Genomic DNA, 22,203 nt, shown 5'->3' on the forward strand with positions numbered 1-22,203 from the left:
TGAAGTCAGGGCTTTTTGGAGGGGGAAAGAGTGAAGTGCGAGGGGAGGGGAGGGGAGGGGAGGGGATCTAACGTACAATCAGGGGCTAGGTGAAGGGTGGAGGGAGCTGCGGCCGCCTCCTGCGGCTCACGGAGGGCCTAGGCCCAGGCCCTGCGGCCTCACCCTGGGAGCCGCTCCTTCACCATCTCTCTCCCCTCCCCAATGCCCATTCCTCCCGTGAACACAAACCTGTCCGAGATTAGACCAGATCCTCCGACAGAACGCACGCGTCCGGCTGATGGCGCCGCCTCCCCTTTATATAACCTACCGCCGCCGCCTCCTCACACCCACCCACCCGCTCGCTCGCTCTCGGCCGGGTCGCGCTCCGCCTCTGGAGGACCGACCGCATCACTTTCGGAGGACCAACCGCTACGTACCCGTCCGCCGCCGCGCCGCGCCGCCCGGCAGTAGTCCTCCAGCAAGCGCCGTGTGCCGCTCCGCTGGAGGACCGACCGCATCACTCTGGGAGGACCGGACGCACCCATACCTACTCCCCGCTGCCCCAAAACCCGCTGATTACCTATCAATCGCTTAAGAGGCTGAGCGCCATTCTCCCTCGAACCCCTCGCCCGGTTTCGGTGTGCAAACGAGCGGCCAATATATCAAATAAGGGAGAACTATTTTCTTTCTTTACCTGGTGGACAGATTTCACCACTGGGCCGCGAAGTGTCAGGGCACCACGTGACCAGGTTCAGCCCTAAGGAGCAAAGGCACTGCATCTGAACAATACAAGCCCCTCACAAATAAACCTTAAATTATACATTTGGAATAAAACTGTGACATTTGCGTGTGTTAATTCTCACTTCCTAAATAAAATGCACCAACTTAAGCTGAAACATTATGAAACAAAAACAAGTTGCCAGAAAAACTCAGTAGGTTTGGCAATATCTGTGGAGAGAAAGCAGAGTTAACCATTTTGAAGGTAAAAACAATGACTGCAGATGCTGGAACCATTTTGAAGCCTCTTCACCAGAGCTATCAGTCACTGGACTCAAAATGTTAGCTCTGCCTTCTCCCCACAGATATTGCCAAACCTGCTGAGTTTTGCAAGCAATTTCTATTTTTATTGTCGGTTAAACTATTGCATTTTGTCCTAAATGGTATGACCTAACCCACATTGACCATAAGACATAGAAACAGGAGCTCATAATTTATCTCTCAGTCCCCAATCCACAAGCCTCATTCCTGATGAAGGGCCAATGCCTGAAACGTTGATTCTCCTGCTCCTCGGATGCTGCCTGACCTGCTGTGCTTTTCCAGCAACACACTCTTGACTCTGATCTCCAGCATCTGCAGTACTCACTTTCTCCATTCAGCTCATCATGTCAGCAATGCTGCCTCACAGACTCATGGACCCAGGTTCGATTCCATGTTGGGTGACTGTCTGTCCTGAGTTTGCATGTTCTCCCCATGTCTGCATGGGTTTCCTCCGGGTGAACTGTTTTCCACCTGCGGTTCAAAGGCATGCAGCTTAGATAGATAAGACTTGGGAATTGCAGGAATACAGGGATGGAATGGGGTGGGGGTTTGTCTGAGTGGGATGCTCTTTGGAGAGTCAGTGTAGGCTCAATGGCTGCTTCCACACTATAGGAACACTATGATTCAATGAGATCATGACTGATCTGATAATCCTCACCTTCACTTTCCTGTCTTCATAACCTTTGATTCCCTTATTCATTCAAAATCTGTCTATCTCATCTTTGAATATACTTAATCACCCAGCCTTTACAATCCTCTGTGTTAAAGAGTTTCATAGATTGTCACAAGTAGACAGGATGGTTAAGTAGGTATTCAGCATGTTTGTCTTCATTGCTCAGACCTTTGAGTATAGAAATTGGCATGTCATGTTGAGATTTTACAGGATGTTCATGAGGCTTCTTGTGGAGAACTGTGTGCAGTCTGGTTGCCGTGCTATCAGAAAGATATAATTAAACTGGAAATGGTTCAGAAAAGATTTACCAGGATGTTTCTGGTAATGGAGAGCTTGAGTAATAAAGAGAGGCTGGATAGACTGGGACTTTTTCACTGGAGTGTAGGAGGTTAAGGGGTGACCTTGTAGACATTTATAAAATCATGAAGGCATAGGTAAGATGAATGAAAGGGCTTTTTCCCTAGTTTGGAAGAATTGAAAACTAGGGGGCATATTTTTAAGGTGAGAGGAGAAAGATTTGAAAAGGACATGAGGGGCAACTTTTTTACACTTTAATATAGTAGCTCCTTAGTAAAGGAATATATATTTTTAATGTTCATTCATTGTGGGTGTCCCTGGTCAGGCTGTCATTTTCTCCCCAACCTTAAGTTAACACAACCAATAATTTGATATAAAAACAAAGTGCCAGAAATTCATATTGGACTCTCAACATTAACTGTTTTTCCCTCTCCGCAACTGCTGTTAGACCTGCTGACTTTCTCCAACACCTACGTTTTTGTTTTTCTTTTAGATTTCCATCTTCCCAGGACATTATCTCAAAATAAGGCGTCACCCATTTAAGACAAAGATGAGGAGGGATTTCTTCTTTCTGAGCCACGGAGTCATACAACATGGAAACAGAGCCTTCAGTCCAACCAGTCCATGCTGAAAATGTTCCCAAACTAAACTATTCCCACCTGCTTGCACTTGACCCATGTCTCCCCCAAACCTTAAAAACCAAAACAACTGCAAATGCTGAAAATCAGAAACAAAAACAAAAATTGCTGGAAAAGCACACAGGGTCTGACAGCATCTGTGGAAAGAATGTAGAGTTAATGATTTGGGTCCAGTGGACCCAAAACATTAACTCTGATTTCTCTCCATAGGTGCCACCAATCCTGCTGAGCTTTTCGAGCAATTTCTGTTTTTATTTTTGTTCCCCCCAAATATTTCCTATTTATGAACTTATCCAAATACTTTTTGAATGTTATAGCTGTAGCTCCATCTCTGGCAGTTCATTCCACATGCGAACTACTCTCAGTAGGCAGGAAGATGTCCAAGAACTACCATGATCATATTGAATGACACAGCAGACTTGAGAGGCCATAGTGCCCACACCTGGTCCATTTCTTGAGAAATGAATGCCCTCAATGCTGGAATGTAAATTAGATGAAGTTGGTAGATTTTTGCTCGGCAAAGGGTGGGAACAGCGATAGCTAGATGAAGTTAAAGATCTTTATCATGATCTAATTGAGTGGTAGAACAAATGAAAGAGTTTGACTCAAACAAAGAGAATGATGGAGAAACTCAGCAGGCCTAGCAGCATCTATGGAGAGAGAAAGCATAGTCAGTGTTTCAGTATTACCTTTCTTCAGAAGTGGAGAAGGGCTAACAAAACACAACAAACAACGGAATTTGAGAGGTGGAAGAAATGCATGTACACAGTCCCGTATAGGTGGTAGGACAGGTGGATAAGAGTGTAAAAAGGTTTATGGGAAACTTTCCTTTACTGGGTGAGGTGTTAAACACAGAAACAGGGATATAATGGTGGAACTATATAAAAACATAGAACATTACAGCGCAATACAAGCCCTTCAGCCCTCAATGTTGTGCTGACCTGTGGAACCATTTTGTAGCCCATCTAACCTATACTATTCCATTCTCGTCCATATACCTATCTGATGACCATTTTCATGCCTGTAAAGTTGGAAAGTCTACTACAGTTGTAGGCAGTGCATTCCACGCCCCTCCTACTCTCTGAGTAAAGAAACTACCTCTGACATCTGTCCTATATCTATCACCTCTCAATTTAAAGCTATGTCCCCTCATGCTAGCCTATCCATCTGATGAAAAAGGCTGTCACTGTCCACCCTGTCAAACCTCTGATTATCTTATATGTCTCAATTAAGTCACATTTCAATTCTTCTTCTCTCTGACGAAAACAGCCTCAAGTCCCTCAGCTTTTCCTTGTAAGACCTTCCCTCCATACCAGGCAACATCCTAGTAAATCTCTTCTGAGCCCTTTCCAAAGTTTCCACATCCTTCCTATAATGCAGTGACCAGCTGCAGCATGACCTCATGGTGTCGAAACCCAATTCCTCTCCTAATAAAAGTTAACACACCGTGTGCCTTCTTCACAACCCTATCAACCTGGGTGGCAATTTTCAAGATAACAGATTGTTTAGACCACAGCTGGAGTTTCGTGTGCAGTCCTAGTCACTGGAAGGATATAATTGTTCTGGAAAAAGTACAAAAGAGATTTACAAGAATGTACAAGTCTTGAAATTTGCAGATTGAGGAAAGGTTGGATAGACTGGGGCTGCTTTCCTCAGCACAGAGGAGGCTGAGGAGTTATTTAATTGAGGTGTACAATATAAGAGGAGCCTGGATAGGTTGGTCAAGGAAGGCCTGTTTCCCCTAGTGGGGAGATCAATTACCAGCAGGCACAGATTGACAGTGGTCGGTTGAAAAGTTAGAGAGGACATAAGAAAAAAAACTTTGTCACCTAGAGGGTGGTGGATGTCTGGAATTCACAGTCCAGTTGGTGACTGAGGCAAAAACCCCCAACTCATTTAAAAAGAATCTGAATCCGCCCCTGCAGCTCTGGAACATTCCAGGCTACAGACCAGGTGCTAGATGGTGGGAATTAGAATGGGCGGCTAGTTTATTCAGATGGGCACCACAATGGATTGAATGGATTTTCCTTGTTGTATTTCTTCTATGGTTTCTGTGGTAACATACCTTTCCTTTTTCAAAACCTGATGTGCATAAATAGTGTTTATCACTACATTTAGTTTGCATTTTTTCTCTTAGCTTTTCAGACTTACTAACGCTTGTCATTAAATCCAACATTATAGCACACACAGGTTTGAGGGTGGCATGGTGGCACAGTGGTTAGCACTGCTGCCTCACAGCACCATGGACTTTGGTTCGATTCAGGTGACTGTGTGGAGTTTGCACATTCTCCTTGTCTCTGTTAGGATTTACTCCGGGTGCTCCAGTTTCCTCCTACAGTCCAAAGACATGTGGATTGGCCATGTTAAGTTGCCCTGTACTGTTCAAATATTGTGCAGGCAAGGTGGATTAGACATGAGAATTGTAGGGATGGAGTGTGTGTGCACAGGATGTCCTTTGGAGGGTCAGTGCAGACTAGAGGGGTCAAACAGTTTCTTTCTGCACTGTAGAGATTTTATGTATTTGTACTTTTTTTTCAGAGAGTCATAGAGATGTACAGCACGGACACAAATCCTTCAATTTAACCCATCCATGCTGACCAGATATCCCAACTCAATCTAGTCCCACCTGCCAGCACCTGGCCCATATCCCTCCAAACCCTTCCTATTCATATACCCATCCAAATGCCTCTTAAATCTTGCAATTGTACCAGCCTCCACCACATCCTCTGGCAGCTCATTCCATACACGTACCACCCTCTACGTGAAAAAGTTGCCCCTCAGATATAAAAGAGACCTAAGGGGCAACTTTTTCACACAGAGGGTGGTACGTGTATGGAATGAGCTGCCAGAGGAAGTGGTGGAGACTGGTACAATTGCAACATTTAAGAGGCATTTGGATGGGTATATGAATAGGAAGGGTTTGGAGGGATATGGGCCGGGTGCTGGCAGGTGGGACTAGATTGAGTTGGAATATCTGGTCGGCATGGACAGGTTGGACCGAAGGGTCTGTTTCCATTCTGTACATCTCTATGACTCTATGCCCTCTAGTTCTGAATTCCCCCACCCCAGGGAAAAGATCTTGCCTATTTATCCTATCTATGCCCCTCATGATTTTATAAACCTCTATAAGGTCACCCCTCAGCCTCTGACGCTCCAGGGAAAACAGCCCTAGCCTATTCGGCCTCTCCCTTTAGTTCAAATCCTCCAACTTTGGCAACATTCTTGTAAATCTCTTTTGAACCCTTTTAAATTTCACAACATCTTTCCGATAGAAAGGAGACCAGAATTGCACACAATATCCCAAAAGTGGATGAACCAATGTCTTGTACAGCCGCAACAGGACCTCCCAACTCCTGCATTCAATACTCTGACCAGTAAAGGAAAGCATCCCAAACGCCTTCTTCACTATCCTATTGACCTGCCACTCCACTCTCAAGAAGCTATGATATCTCAATGCACTTCACAATCAATCAATTATGTTTCGAAGAGTTGCAATAGATTCTTTGGGGTGGGAGTGTGGGGGGGTGGGGGGGTCAAAGGACATATTGCTAATTTGGAATTATCAGCAATGATCATAATAAATGGCAGAGTAGGCTCAAAGACTGAATGACCTGCTCCTGTTCCTATTTCATCTTTATCTATTGTTTGTGGTGCACTCATTGCTGTTTTGACTGCAAACCTAAAAATCAGTTTCAAAAACTGATTTCCAGGTTACAGAGATGGACCAAGTGAAGTTGAAGGAGGGGTGGAAAATGGAAGGGAAATAGACAAACCTTTCCAATTCCAAATGAGAGAGGGAAGCTGCACCTGTCATCAATGTACTGGAGAAAGAGTTGTTGGTGGGGGCTGGGGTAGGATGGAACAAGGAATGTTCCACACATCCCACTAAGAGCTGGGCAGAACTGGGGCCCATGCGGGAACCCATGGCCACATCTTTGACCTGAACAAAGTGAGACGAGTTAAAAGAGAAGTAGCACAAAGCGAGGGCGGGCTTGGCCAAGTGGCGGAGAGTGGTGGTAGGTAAGGATGGTTGAGGCCTTTTCTTCCAGGAGGAGGAAGAGAGCCCTGAGACCATCCTGGGGGGGGAATGGACGTGGAAAGGTATCGGACATCCATGGTAAAGAGGAAGCAAATGGAGCCTGCAAACTGGAAATTCTGAAACTGACGTTATAGTGTCAGAGGAATAGCGGGAGTAAGTGGGAAGGGACTGTACAAGTGGAGAAAGAAAATTGCATTGAGGTAGGAAGAGATGAGGTCTGTGGGTCAGGAGCAGGCAGAAACAATGGGTCTGCCCGGGAAGTCATGTTTGTGGTTTTTGGGAAGGAGCTCAGGCTTGGGAGACTATAAACTTGGAGGCAGTGGAGCAGAGGTCACCAGATGAAACCAGATTAGCGGCTGTTGTGGATGCAGTAGTCTGGTGTTCATGTCTGGGGTCATGATCCAGGGGAAACAGAAGGAGGTATCTGAGAGCTGGCACTCAGCCTCAGCAATGTTAAGGTCAGTCTGCCAGACAACAGCACCACCCTTATCAGCAGGCTTAATAACAAAGTCACAGTTGGATCTGAGAGCATAGAGTGTAGTTAGCTCAGAAGAAGATAGGTTCAATTAGTTAGGCGGCAGAGAAAGTGCAGTAAGGCAACATCAGCTCTCGATGAACAGATTGAGACCAGGTAAAAGGCGAGATGGAGGGGTCCAGGTGGAGGGAGAGTGTTGGAGCTGGGTGGAGGGATCTGTGGGATGGACTCTTGTCCAAAGAAATGCTCACGAAGGCTGAGGTGACAGAAGGAATGTCCAACATCATGTCATACCGGAAATTCAGTGAGATGGGTGAGCAGAGGGACAAAACTAAAACCATTGCTGAGTAGAGAACATTCAGCATCAGAGAGCAGAAGGTCAGAAGGAATAGTAAATATACAATGGGAGATGGGGCTCAGAGAGGGGATGGAATTAGAATGAAGAGATGGGGAGGGGGGAAGGTGGTTTCAGAGGGGCATGTGTATCTCTGATTTGTTACATTTTGTGCTCCTTAATGCCTGAAAGGAAAAGAAAACAAGTTTCTTGTTAGAAAATGGAATGGGCCGGAAGATGAAGTGGAACTGGGAGGCAGAGCAGGCCTGAGCCAGTGTGAGGCATAGCTGATGGAGAGGGGGGGTCCAGAGCGTACATATAGCAAATGCACAGCACTGAGTGTGAATCTCAGGATGCAGTGAGAACAGCTCTCTGAGGAACACTGAACATCACGGAGATGCCTGTGATCCTGGGCAGATTCAAAACACGAAGGATGAAACTTCAGTTGGAATACACGTGGGTGTGAGTCTGAGCTCAGGCAGTCATTGAGAAATGAGATGTGGCTGTGAAAGTGAGTTTTGGCAAATGCCTCATCAAACACCAGAAGCAAAATGTAAGTAAGGACAGCGAACAAGATTAGAACATAAATCCTGCTGGACAGAGGAATAGAACTTCTTCAAGTTGAATTTACCTGGAAGAGACGTGGCAGTGAGGGAAACACTAAATAAAAAAAAAACAAAGAACTATAGATACTGGAAATCAGAAACATGAACAGAAATTGCTGGAGAGTCTCCACATCTATAGAGAGAAAGTATAGCAATTTAGCAATCAAATTGTTTGAGCAATGCACAAGAAATTGCAATGCAATAGCTGAAGCAACATAGATTTTCCTGGTCTATAATCGTCCATTTCATGAAAGGGTAGGAGATGAAAAGAGAATAACATTTTGAGAAGGTTACAGGTTGTTTATTTCAGCCTTTCAAGATGTTAATCAGTTCGGACAGTCTCTCTCCACTTACTCTATTACTCTAGTTCTTTGAAAGACTAGGGGTGCTTAGAAAATAGACCAGATCTTTCATCACGGAAATTAGGAAACATTTCAACACGCAAAGGATGGGACATGTCTCGAACTCTTTTGCAAAGGCAAGTCAATACTGGAATACAAAAACAGTGCTGGAGAGGCTCAGCTTTTTGGGTGACATCTGTGCAGAGAAAAGCAGAGAGCGAGCTTGTTATTTTTTTGCCGAAGTGACAAATGTGTTGAGGGTTACTTTCAGGATTTTTTTTCTGCCACAAGGCAGAAAGCAAGATGTCTCACCATGTCTTACTGAATCCACCTCATTAACTACCTATCTGCCCCTCTCACCCAATTCTAGCCCTATGCCATACCTGGATCACGCTCACTGGATCTCAAGGTCTTATATTGTTTCAAATGATGACTGCTCATTCTTCTGAACTCTAACGATTACATTCCTAACCTGTTCAATCCCCCCTCATAAGATAGGCCCAATTTTAGATATTTTCTAATCAACATACTAAGAGATGTTATTACACATATCTGGGGCAAGTAGGATTTGAGCCCGGTTTTAACTCTGTGTTCATTTTTGATCTATAATATATAAATGGTGGGAGGGGCGGCACTGCTGTCAAACAGCATCAGGAACCCAGGTTTGATTCCAGCCTTGAGTGACTGTGTGTAGAGTTGCACATTCTCCCAGCGTCTGCTAGAGTTTCCGTCAGACGCTCCGGTTTCCTCCCACAGTCCAAAGATGTGCAGGTTGGGTGGATTGGCCATGGCAAAATACAGGATTACAGAAATAGGGCGTGTGGGTGGATGAGTCTGGGTGGGATGCTCTTCAGAGAGTCAATGCAGACTCAATGGGCCAAATGGCCTGTTTCTGCGCTGTAGGGATTCCATAATTCTAGAAAGGAGGGAGGATTGAGATTCCATAGAATGTCACATAGTATGTGTTCTTTAACCTTACTGTGAACTCTGTATTGTTGTAACTTTAACCAAGCACTGAAGATTGCTTCAGTGAAGATTGAGCAAAAGTGGGTACTGCAGATGCTGGAGATTAGAGTCAAAATTAGAGTGGTGCTGGAAAAGCAAGTCTGGCAGAATCCGAGAAGCAGGAAAATGAATGTTTCGGGCAAAAGCCTTTTATCAGGAATCCTGATGAAGGCCTTTTGCCTGAAACGTCGATTTTCCTGCTCCTCGGATGCTGCCAGACCTGCTGAGTTTTTCCAGCACCACACCCATCGACTGAGTCAGTCTCATCCATATTTATATGACAGGAAATATTCCAGTGCTCCAAATACCAATATTTAAATAAAGGAATGTCAAGGCCCTTCCCATAGTTTCATCATCACCTCCACCTCATAATGAATAGACTCACATATAAGTTTAGTTCATTGGAAAATTATGGATCATTTTATTAATGTTACGTTTTGGGTCTGCTGCCTCAAGACGCATTTTAGTGTGAATATCTTACAGATCTACAGATAGTAAGCTCGCCATAATCCCAGAGGCTGGTAGTGGTTTAACCCAAGGGTCACCACATCTCAGGTGAGGGGAGATGTTGAGAAGGAGTGACCTTTATTGGAACGTTAGGAAGTTTGGAAACTGACCTTAGACTGTTGCCATCACTATGCTTTGCAAACCAGCTGTTCAAGCTAACTGATCTACTCACGACACAGATAGGTGTCAGATTATAAACATGTATTGACATTGCTATTGTAAAGGACACTAATTCAAACTAGCACTAAGTCACCAAGGACAGTTGACTGAAATATAGTATTAGAAAAGTACTGGAAGCCATTCTTATACCCTTTTACTTTTTCAAGTCTCTGTGTCACTCAGGAAACAATGTAGCTATTGCATTTACAAAATCAGGAAGTGGGTAAAGGAAGCACAGAATGATTGCCTAAGAGACTGAAAGATAATCTCTCTTCGAAACAGCTTAGTTTTAGGACTCTGTATTGTCATAGCACAGAATGGCAGGATATGTGTTGCTGAAACACAGGCACAGTAATAAGTATTTCAACTCCTTCAGCTAGATTGTAGACAATATATATCTTATCTTTATTGCTCTACGTTGTTTTCATAAAGCTGAATAACCTTTCCCAACAAATGTCTACTGATTTTGGCTTTGACATGTTCACTTGACACCTGCCAACACTCCTCTACTTGCTTCTTTTGGAACAGAGAGAATTGAAGCTTGCAATTTAAAACAAAATCTCAAAGTTAGCCAGTGCAGGTGTTGAAAAGAGCTTTTCACAGAGAGAAAGGATTGCATCCTAACTTCTAGCAGCTGCTCCAGGGTATATTACTAAAGTATCTGACAGAAGCATCTGTGGAGGAGGGGAGAAATACTGTCCAACATGCGCGCGTGCACACACACACACACACTCATCTGGAGAAAGGTGAGTGCTTTATTCTTTTGTGGGGATGTGAATGTGTGAATGCTGGAGATCTGAAGTAAAAACAGAAAGCACAGAAGAAACTCAGCAGGTTTGGCAGTTTCTGTAGCGAGAGAAAAACAGTTGGCATTTCAAGTCCAGTATATGACCCCTTTTCAGAATTGAAAGTTAAAAATCTATCTGACGAAGAGTCACTGGACTCGAAACACTAACTCTGGTTTCTCCACCCACCGTCCCCCCCGCCCCCACCCCCAGCACAGGAAGGGTTAAGCCCAAAACATCAACTCTCTTGCTCCTCAGATGCTGTCTAACCTGTTGTGCTTTTTCCAGTGCCACACTTCAGCGACTCTGACTTCTCCCCTACAGATACTGCCAGACCTGCTGAATTTCATGAGCAATTTCTGCTTTTGTTAAAAATCTATCCTTTGGTAAACACTCAAAATTATACAGCATGGAAACAGTCCAACCAGTCCATGTTGAACATAATCCCAATCTAAACTAGTCCCACCTGACTGCTCCTGGCCCATATCCCTCCAAATGTTTCCAATTCACGTACTTATCCAATGTCTTCTAAATGTTGTAATTATACCACCATCCACCACTTCCTCAGGAAGTTCATTCCATACACAAACCATCCTCTGTGTAAAATATTTGCTCCTCAAGTCTTTTTTAAATCTCTCTCACCTTAAAAATGTATCACCTAGTCTTGAAATCCCCTAATGTAGGGAAAAGAGAACCACCATTACCCCCATTTATAACCCTCATCTTAAGATAAAAGTCAGAATTTAGGTTTATTTGAGTTCCAGCAACACTTTGTGCCAAATTATGTTTGTTGTATGTGTCACGTATGTGTGGTTTAGCTTTTTTGACTAAAGGGATTTTCAGTCTTGGCAATATGCATCATAACTCACTTGGAATCACAATTTAGGTTTTGTCGACTGTGAGAGAATTGTGCTGACTCAGAAACAGCACCAACCCCCATTCTGACCATGTGGAAAACTTTTCAAGTAACATAGCATGGTTAACTTTAAAAAGTTTGCTTTTGCTATTTAAATGGTTGAATGGGAGCCTGTTACAAAAAAAAGGTAATTCTAAAAAAGCCCTGCAATTGAAACACTCTGCAAAGTACAATTTTTAAAATGTGCCATTGTAAACTAGTGGCATAAGGAATGGCTGTGCATACAATGAGCAGGACTAAGTGACCACTGTTGGAAATGTGTTGCTGGAAAAGCGCAGCAGGTCAGGCAGCATCCAGGGAACAGGAGAATCGACGTTTCGGGCATAAGCCCTTCTTCAGGAATAAGCCCTGAAGAAGGGCTTATGCCCGAAACGTCGATTCTCCTGTTCCCTGGATGCTGCCTGACCTGTTGCGCTTTTCCAGCAACACATTTCCAGCTCTGATCTCCAGCATCTGCAGACCTCACTTTCTCCCCTAAGTGACCACTGTGTATGCCCAATCCCATGAGGAAGATTCGCAGTGTCAGAGGGACTGTATTTCAGTTTAAGATGCTGAACTGAAATCCTGGCCATAAACTGCTTGTCCAAAATGCTGGATGCTGATTAAGAAAATGAAGGGAGCTGTTCCTGGCCAACATTTGTCTCCCGAAGAAAAGATGATCTGAAAATCGTGCAGTACAGGCCATCTAGTCCATCATTCTCTGGACAGCTCTTTGCTCTTCACATTTCACCTTTTTAAGTCAAAATCTGATTCTCTTTTTGAAAAAGATTTTGCTTCTACCAGTTATTCATTTCCATGTTCCAGATCCCAACAGGCCATTCACTCACTAATATTCATTTATCTCATTTACCATCTGTTGAACTGTTATTTTGTTGGTAAAATTTAACTGTGACGGTAACACAAATCTAAATCATTCCTTTGAAAAAAAATCTGATACATAAACCAAGTTCTCCTTCTTACCTCATTGTCAATTGCAAATGTTTATCTAGGCTTTGTGCAAATTGTCAAAGGCAAGAGATCATGAAATTCTGGTCTCCTTCCTATTGGAAAGATGTTGTGAAACTTGAAAAGGTTCAGAAAAGATTTACAAGGATGCTGCCAGGATTGGAGGATTTGAGCTATAGGGAGAGGTTGAAGAGACTAGGGCTGTTTTCCCTGGAGCATTGGAGGCTGAGGGGTGACCTGATAGAGGTTTATAAAATTATGAGGGGCATGGCTAGGATAAATTGACAAAGTCTTTTCCCTGGGGTGGGGGAGTCCAGAACTTGAGGCCATAGGTTTAGGGTGAGAGGAGAAAGATATAAAAGAGACCTAAGGGGCAACGTTTTCACGCAGAGGGTGGTACGTATATGGAATGAGCAGCCAGCGGAAGTGGCAGAGGCTGGTACAGTTGCAACTTTTAAAAGGCATCTTGATGGGTAAATGAATAGGAAGGGTTGGGAAGGATATGGACCAGGTGCTGGCAGGTGGAACTAGATTGGGTTGGGATATCTGCTCAGCATGGACGAGTTGGACTGAAGAGTCTGTTTCCGTGCTGTACATCTCTATGACTCTATGACTCTATTAGGAAATATGCAGCATTAGAATTTACTAATACATCCAAATCCTACCAATGTACGTTTTAGAGTTGGTGTTTCACACCACGGCTTTTTAATGTCTTATAAAAGGGCATCAACCTGAAAATTCCAAATTTCTTTCTTTCCCAATGAATTGAACACAAAGATTTTGCTGGCACTTCAGTGCAGTACTGAGGGAGAGTCATACTATTGGAAGGGAGGATGGGGAGGTGATGGTCTGTCAATCCAGACAACATCTGAGAGACATTGGTTTAAATCCCATCATAGCAGATGGTGGAATTTGAATTCAATAAAAATATCTGGAATTAGGAGTCGAATAATGACCATGAATCGATTGTCAAGGAAAAGCTCAGCTGGTTCACTAATGTCCTTTAGGGAAGGAAACCGCCATCTTTCCCTGCTCTGGCCTATGTGTGACTCCAGCCCACAGCAATGTGGTTGACTCTTAACCGCCCCCTGGGCAATAAATGCTGCCTGGTCAGTGCCACCCTCATCCTGTGAATGAGTAAGCAAAAAAAGCAGATGTTTCTTTTTGTATGAGATGTGAAGCTGAGAGCCTGTCAGCTCTATTGGGCAAGTATGAAAGATTTTATTGCATTTATTGGACATGGTCAGAAGTTACATGACACCAGGTTATAGTCCAACAGGTTTATTTAAAATCACAAGTTTTTGGAGTGCTGCTCCTTCACCAGAATAAACTTATTGGACTATAACCTGGCGTGACTTCGAAATTTGTCCACCCTAGTCCAACACCAGCACCTCCACATCATTGGAAGAAATACAGCAGACCTCCGGTCTCCTGGCCAGTAGTTACCTGGTCAGTCAAGACAAAAATAAAAGCAACAGATGATACAATTATAGAATCAGACAGTACAGAAAATGCTCTTCAGCCCATCAAGTCTGTACTATCATAAATACAGTACTAACTACAGCAGCCCCACTTTCCCACATCAGGCTCATCGCCTTGAACACTTTATATTTATTCAAGTACTTTAAGGTTGTGATTTTCTCATCAGTATCACATTTCTGTTCTGAATAAAGGTCACTGAACTTGAAATGTAAACTCTGCTTTCCCTGCATAGATGCTGCCAGACGTGCTGAGTTTCTCCAGCAATTTATGTTTTTGTTTCAGATTTACAGCAGTTCTTGGTTTTATTTTATTTCACACGTCTGTTCCTGGGATCTTGCTGTGCACAAATTGGCTGCCACGATTCCCAAAGCATGACTGCATGTCAAAAGCGCATCATCAGCCGCAAGATGCTTTGCGAGGTTTTGAGGATGTGACAGGGGCTGTACAAATGCACATCTTTGTCCTTCCACAGATGCTGCCGGAGCCGGCTATGACTCTTCCCTCGAGGAGGGGAGTGTTTCCAACTGTGCAGCCAATCTGAAATGTTCTGCGCATTAAAATAAGCAGGTTGCCCATGAGATCCCCAGTATGTCAGCAGAATTTCCAGTGTGGTGCAGAGTCCTGGCTTTTAAAGCGTAAGCTGCCCAAGCTAACATAAATCTCAGAGGAATTCACAGTCCACCCAGTATTCTAAAAATTTAGCAGAAACTTTACAGCCAGGATGTCGTGCAAGTATTCGGCAATTCCAGTGCATTTATGTCCATTGATTTCAGCAAGTGTTCAGAAGAATAAAAGGTTATCTTTGGAAATGAACGCTTGGAAAAGCACTTTGACATGCAAGCAGCTTAATTATTTCTCAGTCCCCTTATTCACACAAACCATTCTGGCATGAATAAGATGGAATCAATTCACATTGTTTGCCTCTCCTCACTCATTCCAGGCTCAAAGCATTGTCATTCCAAGGGAGATACACACCAAGGTCATCTTCAGGCTTCAAAGGAATCAATCCTCAGCTCGTGAGAACTGTGCGGCATCCATTGTTCTGTGTGCAAACATTGTGCATCAATTGGTGAAGGGAAACCCCCAACTTGAGGAAAACTGATCCATTCTAATTTGTAAGGCCACCATCTTGTGCTTGGGGGAGGTGGCTGTGAGTGTGGGGACAGCAAACTATTCTCACAAAGGGTTACAGAAAGCGAGGAGAAAGTGAGGAGTGCAGACGCTGGGGGTGACGGGAGAGTCAGCGTTGAAAGTGTGGCGCTGGAAAAGCACAACAGGCCTGGCAGCATCTGAGGAGCAGGAGAGCTGAAGTAAAGCTAGTATGATGCAGCAGGTAATAAGGAAAGGAAATTGAATTTTGTTGTTTATTGGTAAAATAATAGAATACCAGTGTAGGGAAATGTTGGTGCAACTATACAACCACACCCCAAGTATTGCATACAGTTTGGATCCCAGACTTGAGGAGCAATGTAGTTGCATTGGAGCCAGTTCAGAAGAGTCACTTGATTAACTCCAGAAAATGAGAGGCTTGTCTTATGAAGAGAGACAGAACAGTGTAGGCTAATACTCTCTGGGAATTTAGAAGAAGTTAGGATGTCTTTGAGTCCTAATTGACCAGCAGGCTGAGAATTGACTTAACATTCCCACAGGCAGGTATAGAGTCATACAGATGTCCAGCACAGAAACAGACCCTTCAGTCCAACTTATCCATGCTGACCAGATATCCTAAATTAATCAAGTCCCATTTGCCAGCATTTGGCCCATATCCCTCTAAACCCTCCGTATTCATATACCCATCCAGATGCTTTTTAAATGTTGTAATTGTACCAGCTTCCACCACTTCCTCTGACAGCTTATTCCACACACGCACCACCCTTTCCATATAAAGGTTGCCTCTTAGGTCCCTTTTAAATCTTTCCCCTCTCACCTTGAACTTATGCCCTCTAGTTTTAGACTCCCCTACCTACCCTGTGGAAAAGACCTTGTCTGTTTAGAGTCAAGAGTGTGGTGCTGGAAAAGCACAGCAGGTCAGGCAACATCCGGGGTGCAGGAGAGTCGATGTTTCGGGCAGAAGCCCTTTCACCTTGTCTCTTTACCCTATCCATGCTGCTCATTATTTTATAAACCTCTAAAAGGTGAGCCCTCAACCTCTGATGATCCAAGGAAAACAGCTCCAGCCTATTCAGCCCCTCCCTATAGCTCAAACCCTCCAACCCTGGCAACATCCTTGTAAATCTTTTCTGCACCCTCTCAAGTTTCACAACATCCTCCCTGTAGCAGGGAGACCAAAATTGAATGCAGTATTCCAAAAGTGGACTCACCAATGTCCTGAACAGCCAAAACATGAGTATATTTTCTTTTCCAATAACTGCACACGCACAGTCCTACTGATCAGAACTAAATTCTGTTTTTCCTTCTTTAATGGGATGAGTACATCCCTGGCAATGCCAGCTTTTGATGTCCACTTGTAATTGCCTTCTGAGGGCAATTAAGAGTCAACCACATTGCTGTATGTTCTGGTGTCATATATGAACCAGACCTGGTTAGGATGGCAGATTTCCTTCTAGTTAGGTTTTTCCTGACAACTTATGGCATTTTAATGGTCATTGTTATTGAGATAATCTTTCATTTCAGTTTCTTTTGAAAAAAAAAATTATATTGGACTTCTAGTCCAGTGACATTACCACCACCTCTCCCTACGTGCATTTCACCAGTGCTCAGAAGGTAGAGATAAAAATTTTAATAAGTCAAGGCCACACTTGAATTGATATGATGCTTTGTTTCACAGACAGGAAGTGAATGTACAGAGTATCATTCAAGATCAAATCTTACCTTGGAACTTCTTCAAGAACAAATAATACATTATCTCTATTATCAGGCTTACTTAGTCCTTCTTGCTCAATGTTGCTGCTTCTGACCTCAAGCTGGACATGTTTTCCGAAATTATGCTAAGCTTCCAACCAAGAATGAGCTGTTGTCTTTGAATTGAATTGAACTGATTTGAAATGAATTAGCTTAATTCTCACATGTACATAAATGAGTGAAATGTTTACAGTCGCCACATTATAGCACCATCTGAGGTAGAAAGGTATCATAGTACAGATACTTAAGACCAAATTCTTAGGAAACTAAAAAAATTATAAAAGTAAAGAAATAAATACAGGACGACCCCTGTGTCCGCGGAATTGTTTTCCGCGGTGTCACTTACCCGCGGTTTACCACGGCTGGATCATATAAAAGGGAATGTTCTGGAACCAGGGAGCAGGAGGCTGCTGGGAAGGTATGTTTCCCACTGAACTCAATGGGTTCACTCCTATCCGTAGTCTCGGGCTTCCATGGTGGGTCTTGGAACGTAACCGCTGTGGGTAAAGGGAGCTACTGTAGTCAAGCATTATAGATAATAGGAATAAATTAGAAAAATAACGAAGTAAAAAAGTTCAAAATATCAGTCTTTCTGACCCCAGACCATGCCACCACGTAGCCTCTGTGCTGGAGACTGCCATCTGTACGGGACCCACCAATGTATGAGTTGCCCCTCTTCAGGTGCCATCGCTTCAGCGCTGGGCCCACACTCGTCCCACAAACACGAGTCTCTGGCTCCGCTGCCGGGCTAGGCCACTGCTGGGTCATGAGTCCCATTTCAGCTGCAGATGTGCCTTGCCAGCGCCGCCATCTTGAAGAATCTATTGCCACCATCGCTGCCATCCCCAAACATCGGGAGAATGACCTCGCTGCCACTGCCACAGACATGCACATGAATCTTTACCCATTCCTTCAGCCAATGAGAGAGCTGTCCTTCAGATTCTTGTCCAATGAACAATTCAATAGTTTGCCTTTCAAAGAAATGAACATCTTCTTCACTGGTTCTTGGAATGCAGATGTAAAGCAAACTTTCTGATGTTGAGTAAAGCAGACCATAGCCAATGCACCAGTTTGAGATAGACTGGTGAACTGCTGCAATGCTGATTTTTTTCTAACATTTTCAATGCACCTACCATTTTAAAAAGTGCGTAATCATTATTTTAAAACTAATTCTTCAATGTAACTCAGTCTAAATATTGTCTATGAAAACAGAAATGCAAACCAATCCATGAGACATTAATACCCATTATCATGTGAAATTGTGTCCAGATCATAAGTCTGAAGGGAAGGGGACACAAAGCACATTGGAAATCCCTACCATGAATACTGTGGGTTCATATTTCTCATTCGACAAAATTGTAAACTGCAGAATTGGACCCTATAGAACTTCCTGTATGGAACCATGATAGAACAGCAAAAATAAAGCATCAAAACTCTTCCAACGTTCCCAAGGATGGAAGGAGACTGGAATAGGAAGGTGGTTAATGGGAGATGGAGTTGAGTCTCAGGCAGCAAAGTGAAATTGCCCAGCTGGTTAATTTAAAATGTTGGGATAACTACAGAAAGTGTAGGAAGGACTCAACAGGTCTGGCAGCATCTAGAGAGAGAGAAATAGAGTTAAACTGTGAAGTCTGATATCATTCTTCTGACTTCTTTCAAAGATTTTCACAGGGTGGGTGAGGTTAAGAGCTCTCTGGAGTTGACCAGACATAACATGGTTAGATTAGGGGCAGCAGGGTTGAAACAGTTGTAGTCAATGCAAAAAAAGTGAAAGTTGGACCAAAATGAAAGCAACTGGACAAAATCTTTTCAATCTGTCTTTCCTGGGTCAGCCACATTACTGTGGATCTGACGTCACATGTACAAAAGATGAATTTATGCAATGGGGAGGCGATGGCCTCGTGGTATTATACCCGGGCTATTAATCCAGAGACCCAGATAATGGTTTGGGAAAACTGGTTTGAATCTCACCATGGCAGGTAGAGTCATAGAGATGCACAGTATGGAAACAGATCCTTCAGTCCAATCTGTCCATGCCGACCAGATATCCCAACCCAATCTAGTCCCACCTGCCAGCATCCGGCCCATATCCCTTCAAACCCTTCCTATTCATATACCCATCCAAATGCCTCTTAAATGTTGCAATTGTACCAGCCTCCACCACTTCCTCTGGTAGCTCATTCCATACAAGTACCACTCTCTGTGTGAAAAATTTGTCCCGCAGTGAATTCAGTTTAAAAAGAAATCTGGAATTAAGAGTTGCATGATGATCATGAATTGATTGTTGGAAAAACCCTGTTGGTCACTATCGTCCTTGAGGATAGGTAAGAATGGCCTACATGTGACTCCAGACCTACAGCAATATGATTGACTCTTTACTGGGTAAGATGGCCCAGCCAGAGATGGCCTCATCCCCTGAGTGAATTAAAACAAAAGCAAGCTCCCACCAACAACACCGTGGTAATAGCAAGGTAATCTGTTTCTGTGATATCGATTGAAGGTTAAATATCAATTTAATCATGAGTGCCAATGTTGCACAAGGTAATAGTACTGAAGGAATTACTCTTAAGCTATATGGAGTTAAGTCCAACCTGACAATGTCACACAGTCATTGGGTGGTGAAAAAGTCTTACCCAAAACCTCGATGGAAACAGACATGACAGACCTGACTCCTCATAGTTGGAATTATGCCTAACTTGTGAATGTTAATTTGTATCTTTCCTGCTATAAACTATACATTGATAAGTAAGTTCCTCTTCTTGTTCAGGCTTTATACTAGTCTAACCTCTACCATTGATAATTAGATTCAGTATGGAAAGGTATACTGGACTGGTAGGTGTAGTAATTGAAACAAGGTCAGCCAGGTGGACCTCATACAATATGAGGTGCCTGATTGGGGGTTTAATCTGGTCTAATTAGGGAGCCCTGGCGAACAGATAGAAGTGGAGAAAGTGAGGACTGCAGATGCTGGAGATCAAAGTTGAAACTTTATTGCTGGAACAGCACAGCAGGTCAGGCAGCATCCAATGAACAGGAGATTCGACGTTTCGGGCACAGGCCCTTCTTCAGGAAAGATAGAAGTAGAAGGTGAGAGGTTCTGCTCACACTAGGAGCCAGTTCTGAGCCAGCTGGGTCAGTGCCATATAGTATGTAAGTGTAAATAAAGGGTTATTTGGTGACGGGATACCGGCCTCTGTGGAGTTATTGCACTTGGCACTGCAGGGGCTGGGCTGCATCATCACCCTGGACAATGACATTTTGATTTCGTAAGCTGCTGCTTCCTTATACGTTCCTATTAACCATTCATTTGTATTTTCATTCCAGTGCCCCATCAGGGTTTTTTTAACCCAATGTTAGGAAGAAGGACTGGTGGTAGCAGACTACCCCAGCAGCAAACTGCAAGTATATGTGAACCAGAAGATAGGATGTGGTGGCTGCAACAGATATGATAGACAACTCTCCCCCTCATTCCCAAAATAGTGACATGGAATTTTTTACATCTGCCCAAGAAGGCAAATCATAGAATCCCTATAGTGTGGCAACAGGCCATTTGGCCCAACAAGTCCACACCAAGATGAAGCTTTAGTTTTACCATCTGAAAGATACAATACTGTCAGAGGTGCTATCTCCTCAGTACATTAGTGTATTCAGGTGTCAGCTTTGATTTTTATGCTGAAGTCCGATTTGTGAACCTACAATATTCTGATACAAGGGAAGAGTGCTATTAGTTGAGCCACAGTGTATAGTTCTCAAGTGGCATTCTGAGCCAGATGATTGTGGAATCAAGCCCCAATTCAGAGGATTGGACCCTTGAAATAGGCCTATGTCTCACCACAGTTCTGGAGGACGGTGAAGCATTCAGAGGAGCTGAGTTCTGATGAGACATTAATAAAAGGACCTGCCTACCCTCTTAAGTCGTAACAAAGCATTCTGCCACCGCATTCTAAGGTAAGGGTGCTCCACCCAATTTTCATCCTTCAATCGACATCAATAACAAATCCCACCATCTCGTCATAGTGACTAAGTTGTTTGTGGGATCTTGCTGTGCCTAGGGTTGGAAGGTTTGAGCTATAGGGAAAAGCCAAACAGGCTGGGGCTATTTTCACTAGAATGTCGGAGGCTGAGGGGGCGACTTTATAGAGGTTTATAAAATCGCAAGGGGCATGGATAGGGGGAAAGGTCTTGTTCCTGGGGTGAGGGAGTCCAAAACTAGAGGGCATAGCTTAAAGGTGAGAGGGAAAAGGTTTAAAAGAGACCTAAGGGACAGATTTTTCACACAGAAGGTGCTGCACGTATAGAATGAGTTGCCAGCAGAAGTGGTGGAGGCTGGTACAATTACAACACTTAAAGCATATCTAGATGGATACATGAATAGAAGGGTTTAGAGGGATGTGGCAAATGGAATTAGAATAATTTAGGATCTCTGGTCTGCATGGATGAGTTGGATCAAAGGGTCTATTTCCATGCCATACATCTCTAAGACTCTACATTGATTGCCAACAGAGATTGCACTTCAAAAGTACCTACCATAAAGTAATTGAGATGTACAGCATGGAAACAGATCCTTCAGTCCAACTCGACCATGCCGACCAGATGTCACAACCCAATCTAGTCCCACTTGCCAGCGCCCTGCCCATATACCTCCAAACCCTTCCGATTCATATACCCATCCAGATGCCTTTCAAATGTTGCAATTGTACCAGCCTCCACCACTTCCTCTGGCATCTCATTCTTCACTGGTCTTAAAATGCATTGGGATATCCTGCAGTTAAAGGCAGCACCACACAAATGCAAGACTTTCTTCTCCAACCTTTGCTTTCAGCTCTTGGCTTTACCCTGTGGTGCAAGAATTACTGACTTGTTACAAACTGCTGCACAAATGACAACATCTCTGGCTAGCTGTTAGCTGTTTAACCACTTCACTCTTTGTGTTTTCTCTGACACAGAACCTGAGGACTCAAAACTGTAATGAACACGTGGGAAAATATGTATTTATAAAATCCACCTGATCCTTGTAAGAGGATAATGGCTTAACGTTTAACTGGACACGATTATCCAAATAAAATGAATCCGTGCTTGTAATAATTTCCAAAACTCGAATAGCAATCATCAGATACATGTTG

At 43.6% G+C, this 22,203-nt stretch overlaps 1 protein-coding gene across 2 annotated transcripts in view; it reads right to left on the reverse strand.

The window, feature by feature from the left end:
- pkma (pyruvate kinase M1/2a) overlaps positions 1–22,203 on the reverse strand; it is a 54,781-nt gene that overhangs the window by 32,055 nt on the left and 523 nt on the right. Inside the window, exon 1 of one of the 2 annotated variants that reach the window (XM_043680210.1) lies at positions 229–334. The exons of the other annotated variant lie outside the window; for it this stretch is intronic. The gene's annotated coding sequence lies outside the window, so the exon portion shown is untranslated. Of the gene's footprint in view, positions 1–228; positions 335–22,203 lie in introns of those variants that run through there. 2 annotated transcript variants of the gene reach the window in all.

Source organism: Chiloscyllium plagiosum, chromosome 40 (genome assembly GCF_004010195.1).
Source record: "Chiloscyllium plagiosum isolate BGI_BamShark_2017 chromosome 40, ASM401019v2, whole genome shotgun sequence".
NCBI lineage: Eukaryota > Metazoa > Chordata > Chondrichthyes > Orectolobiformes > Hemiscylliidae > Chiloscyllium > Chiloscyllium plagiosum.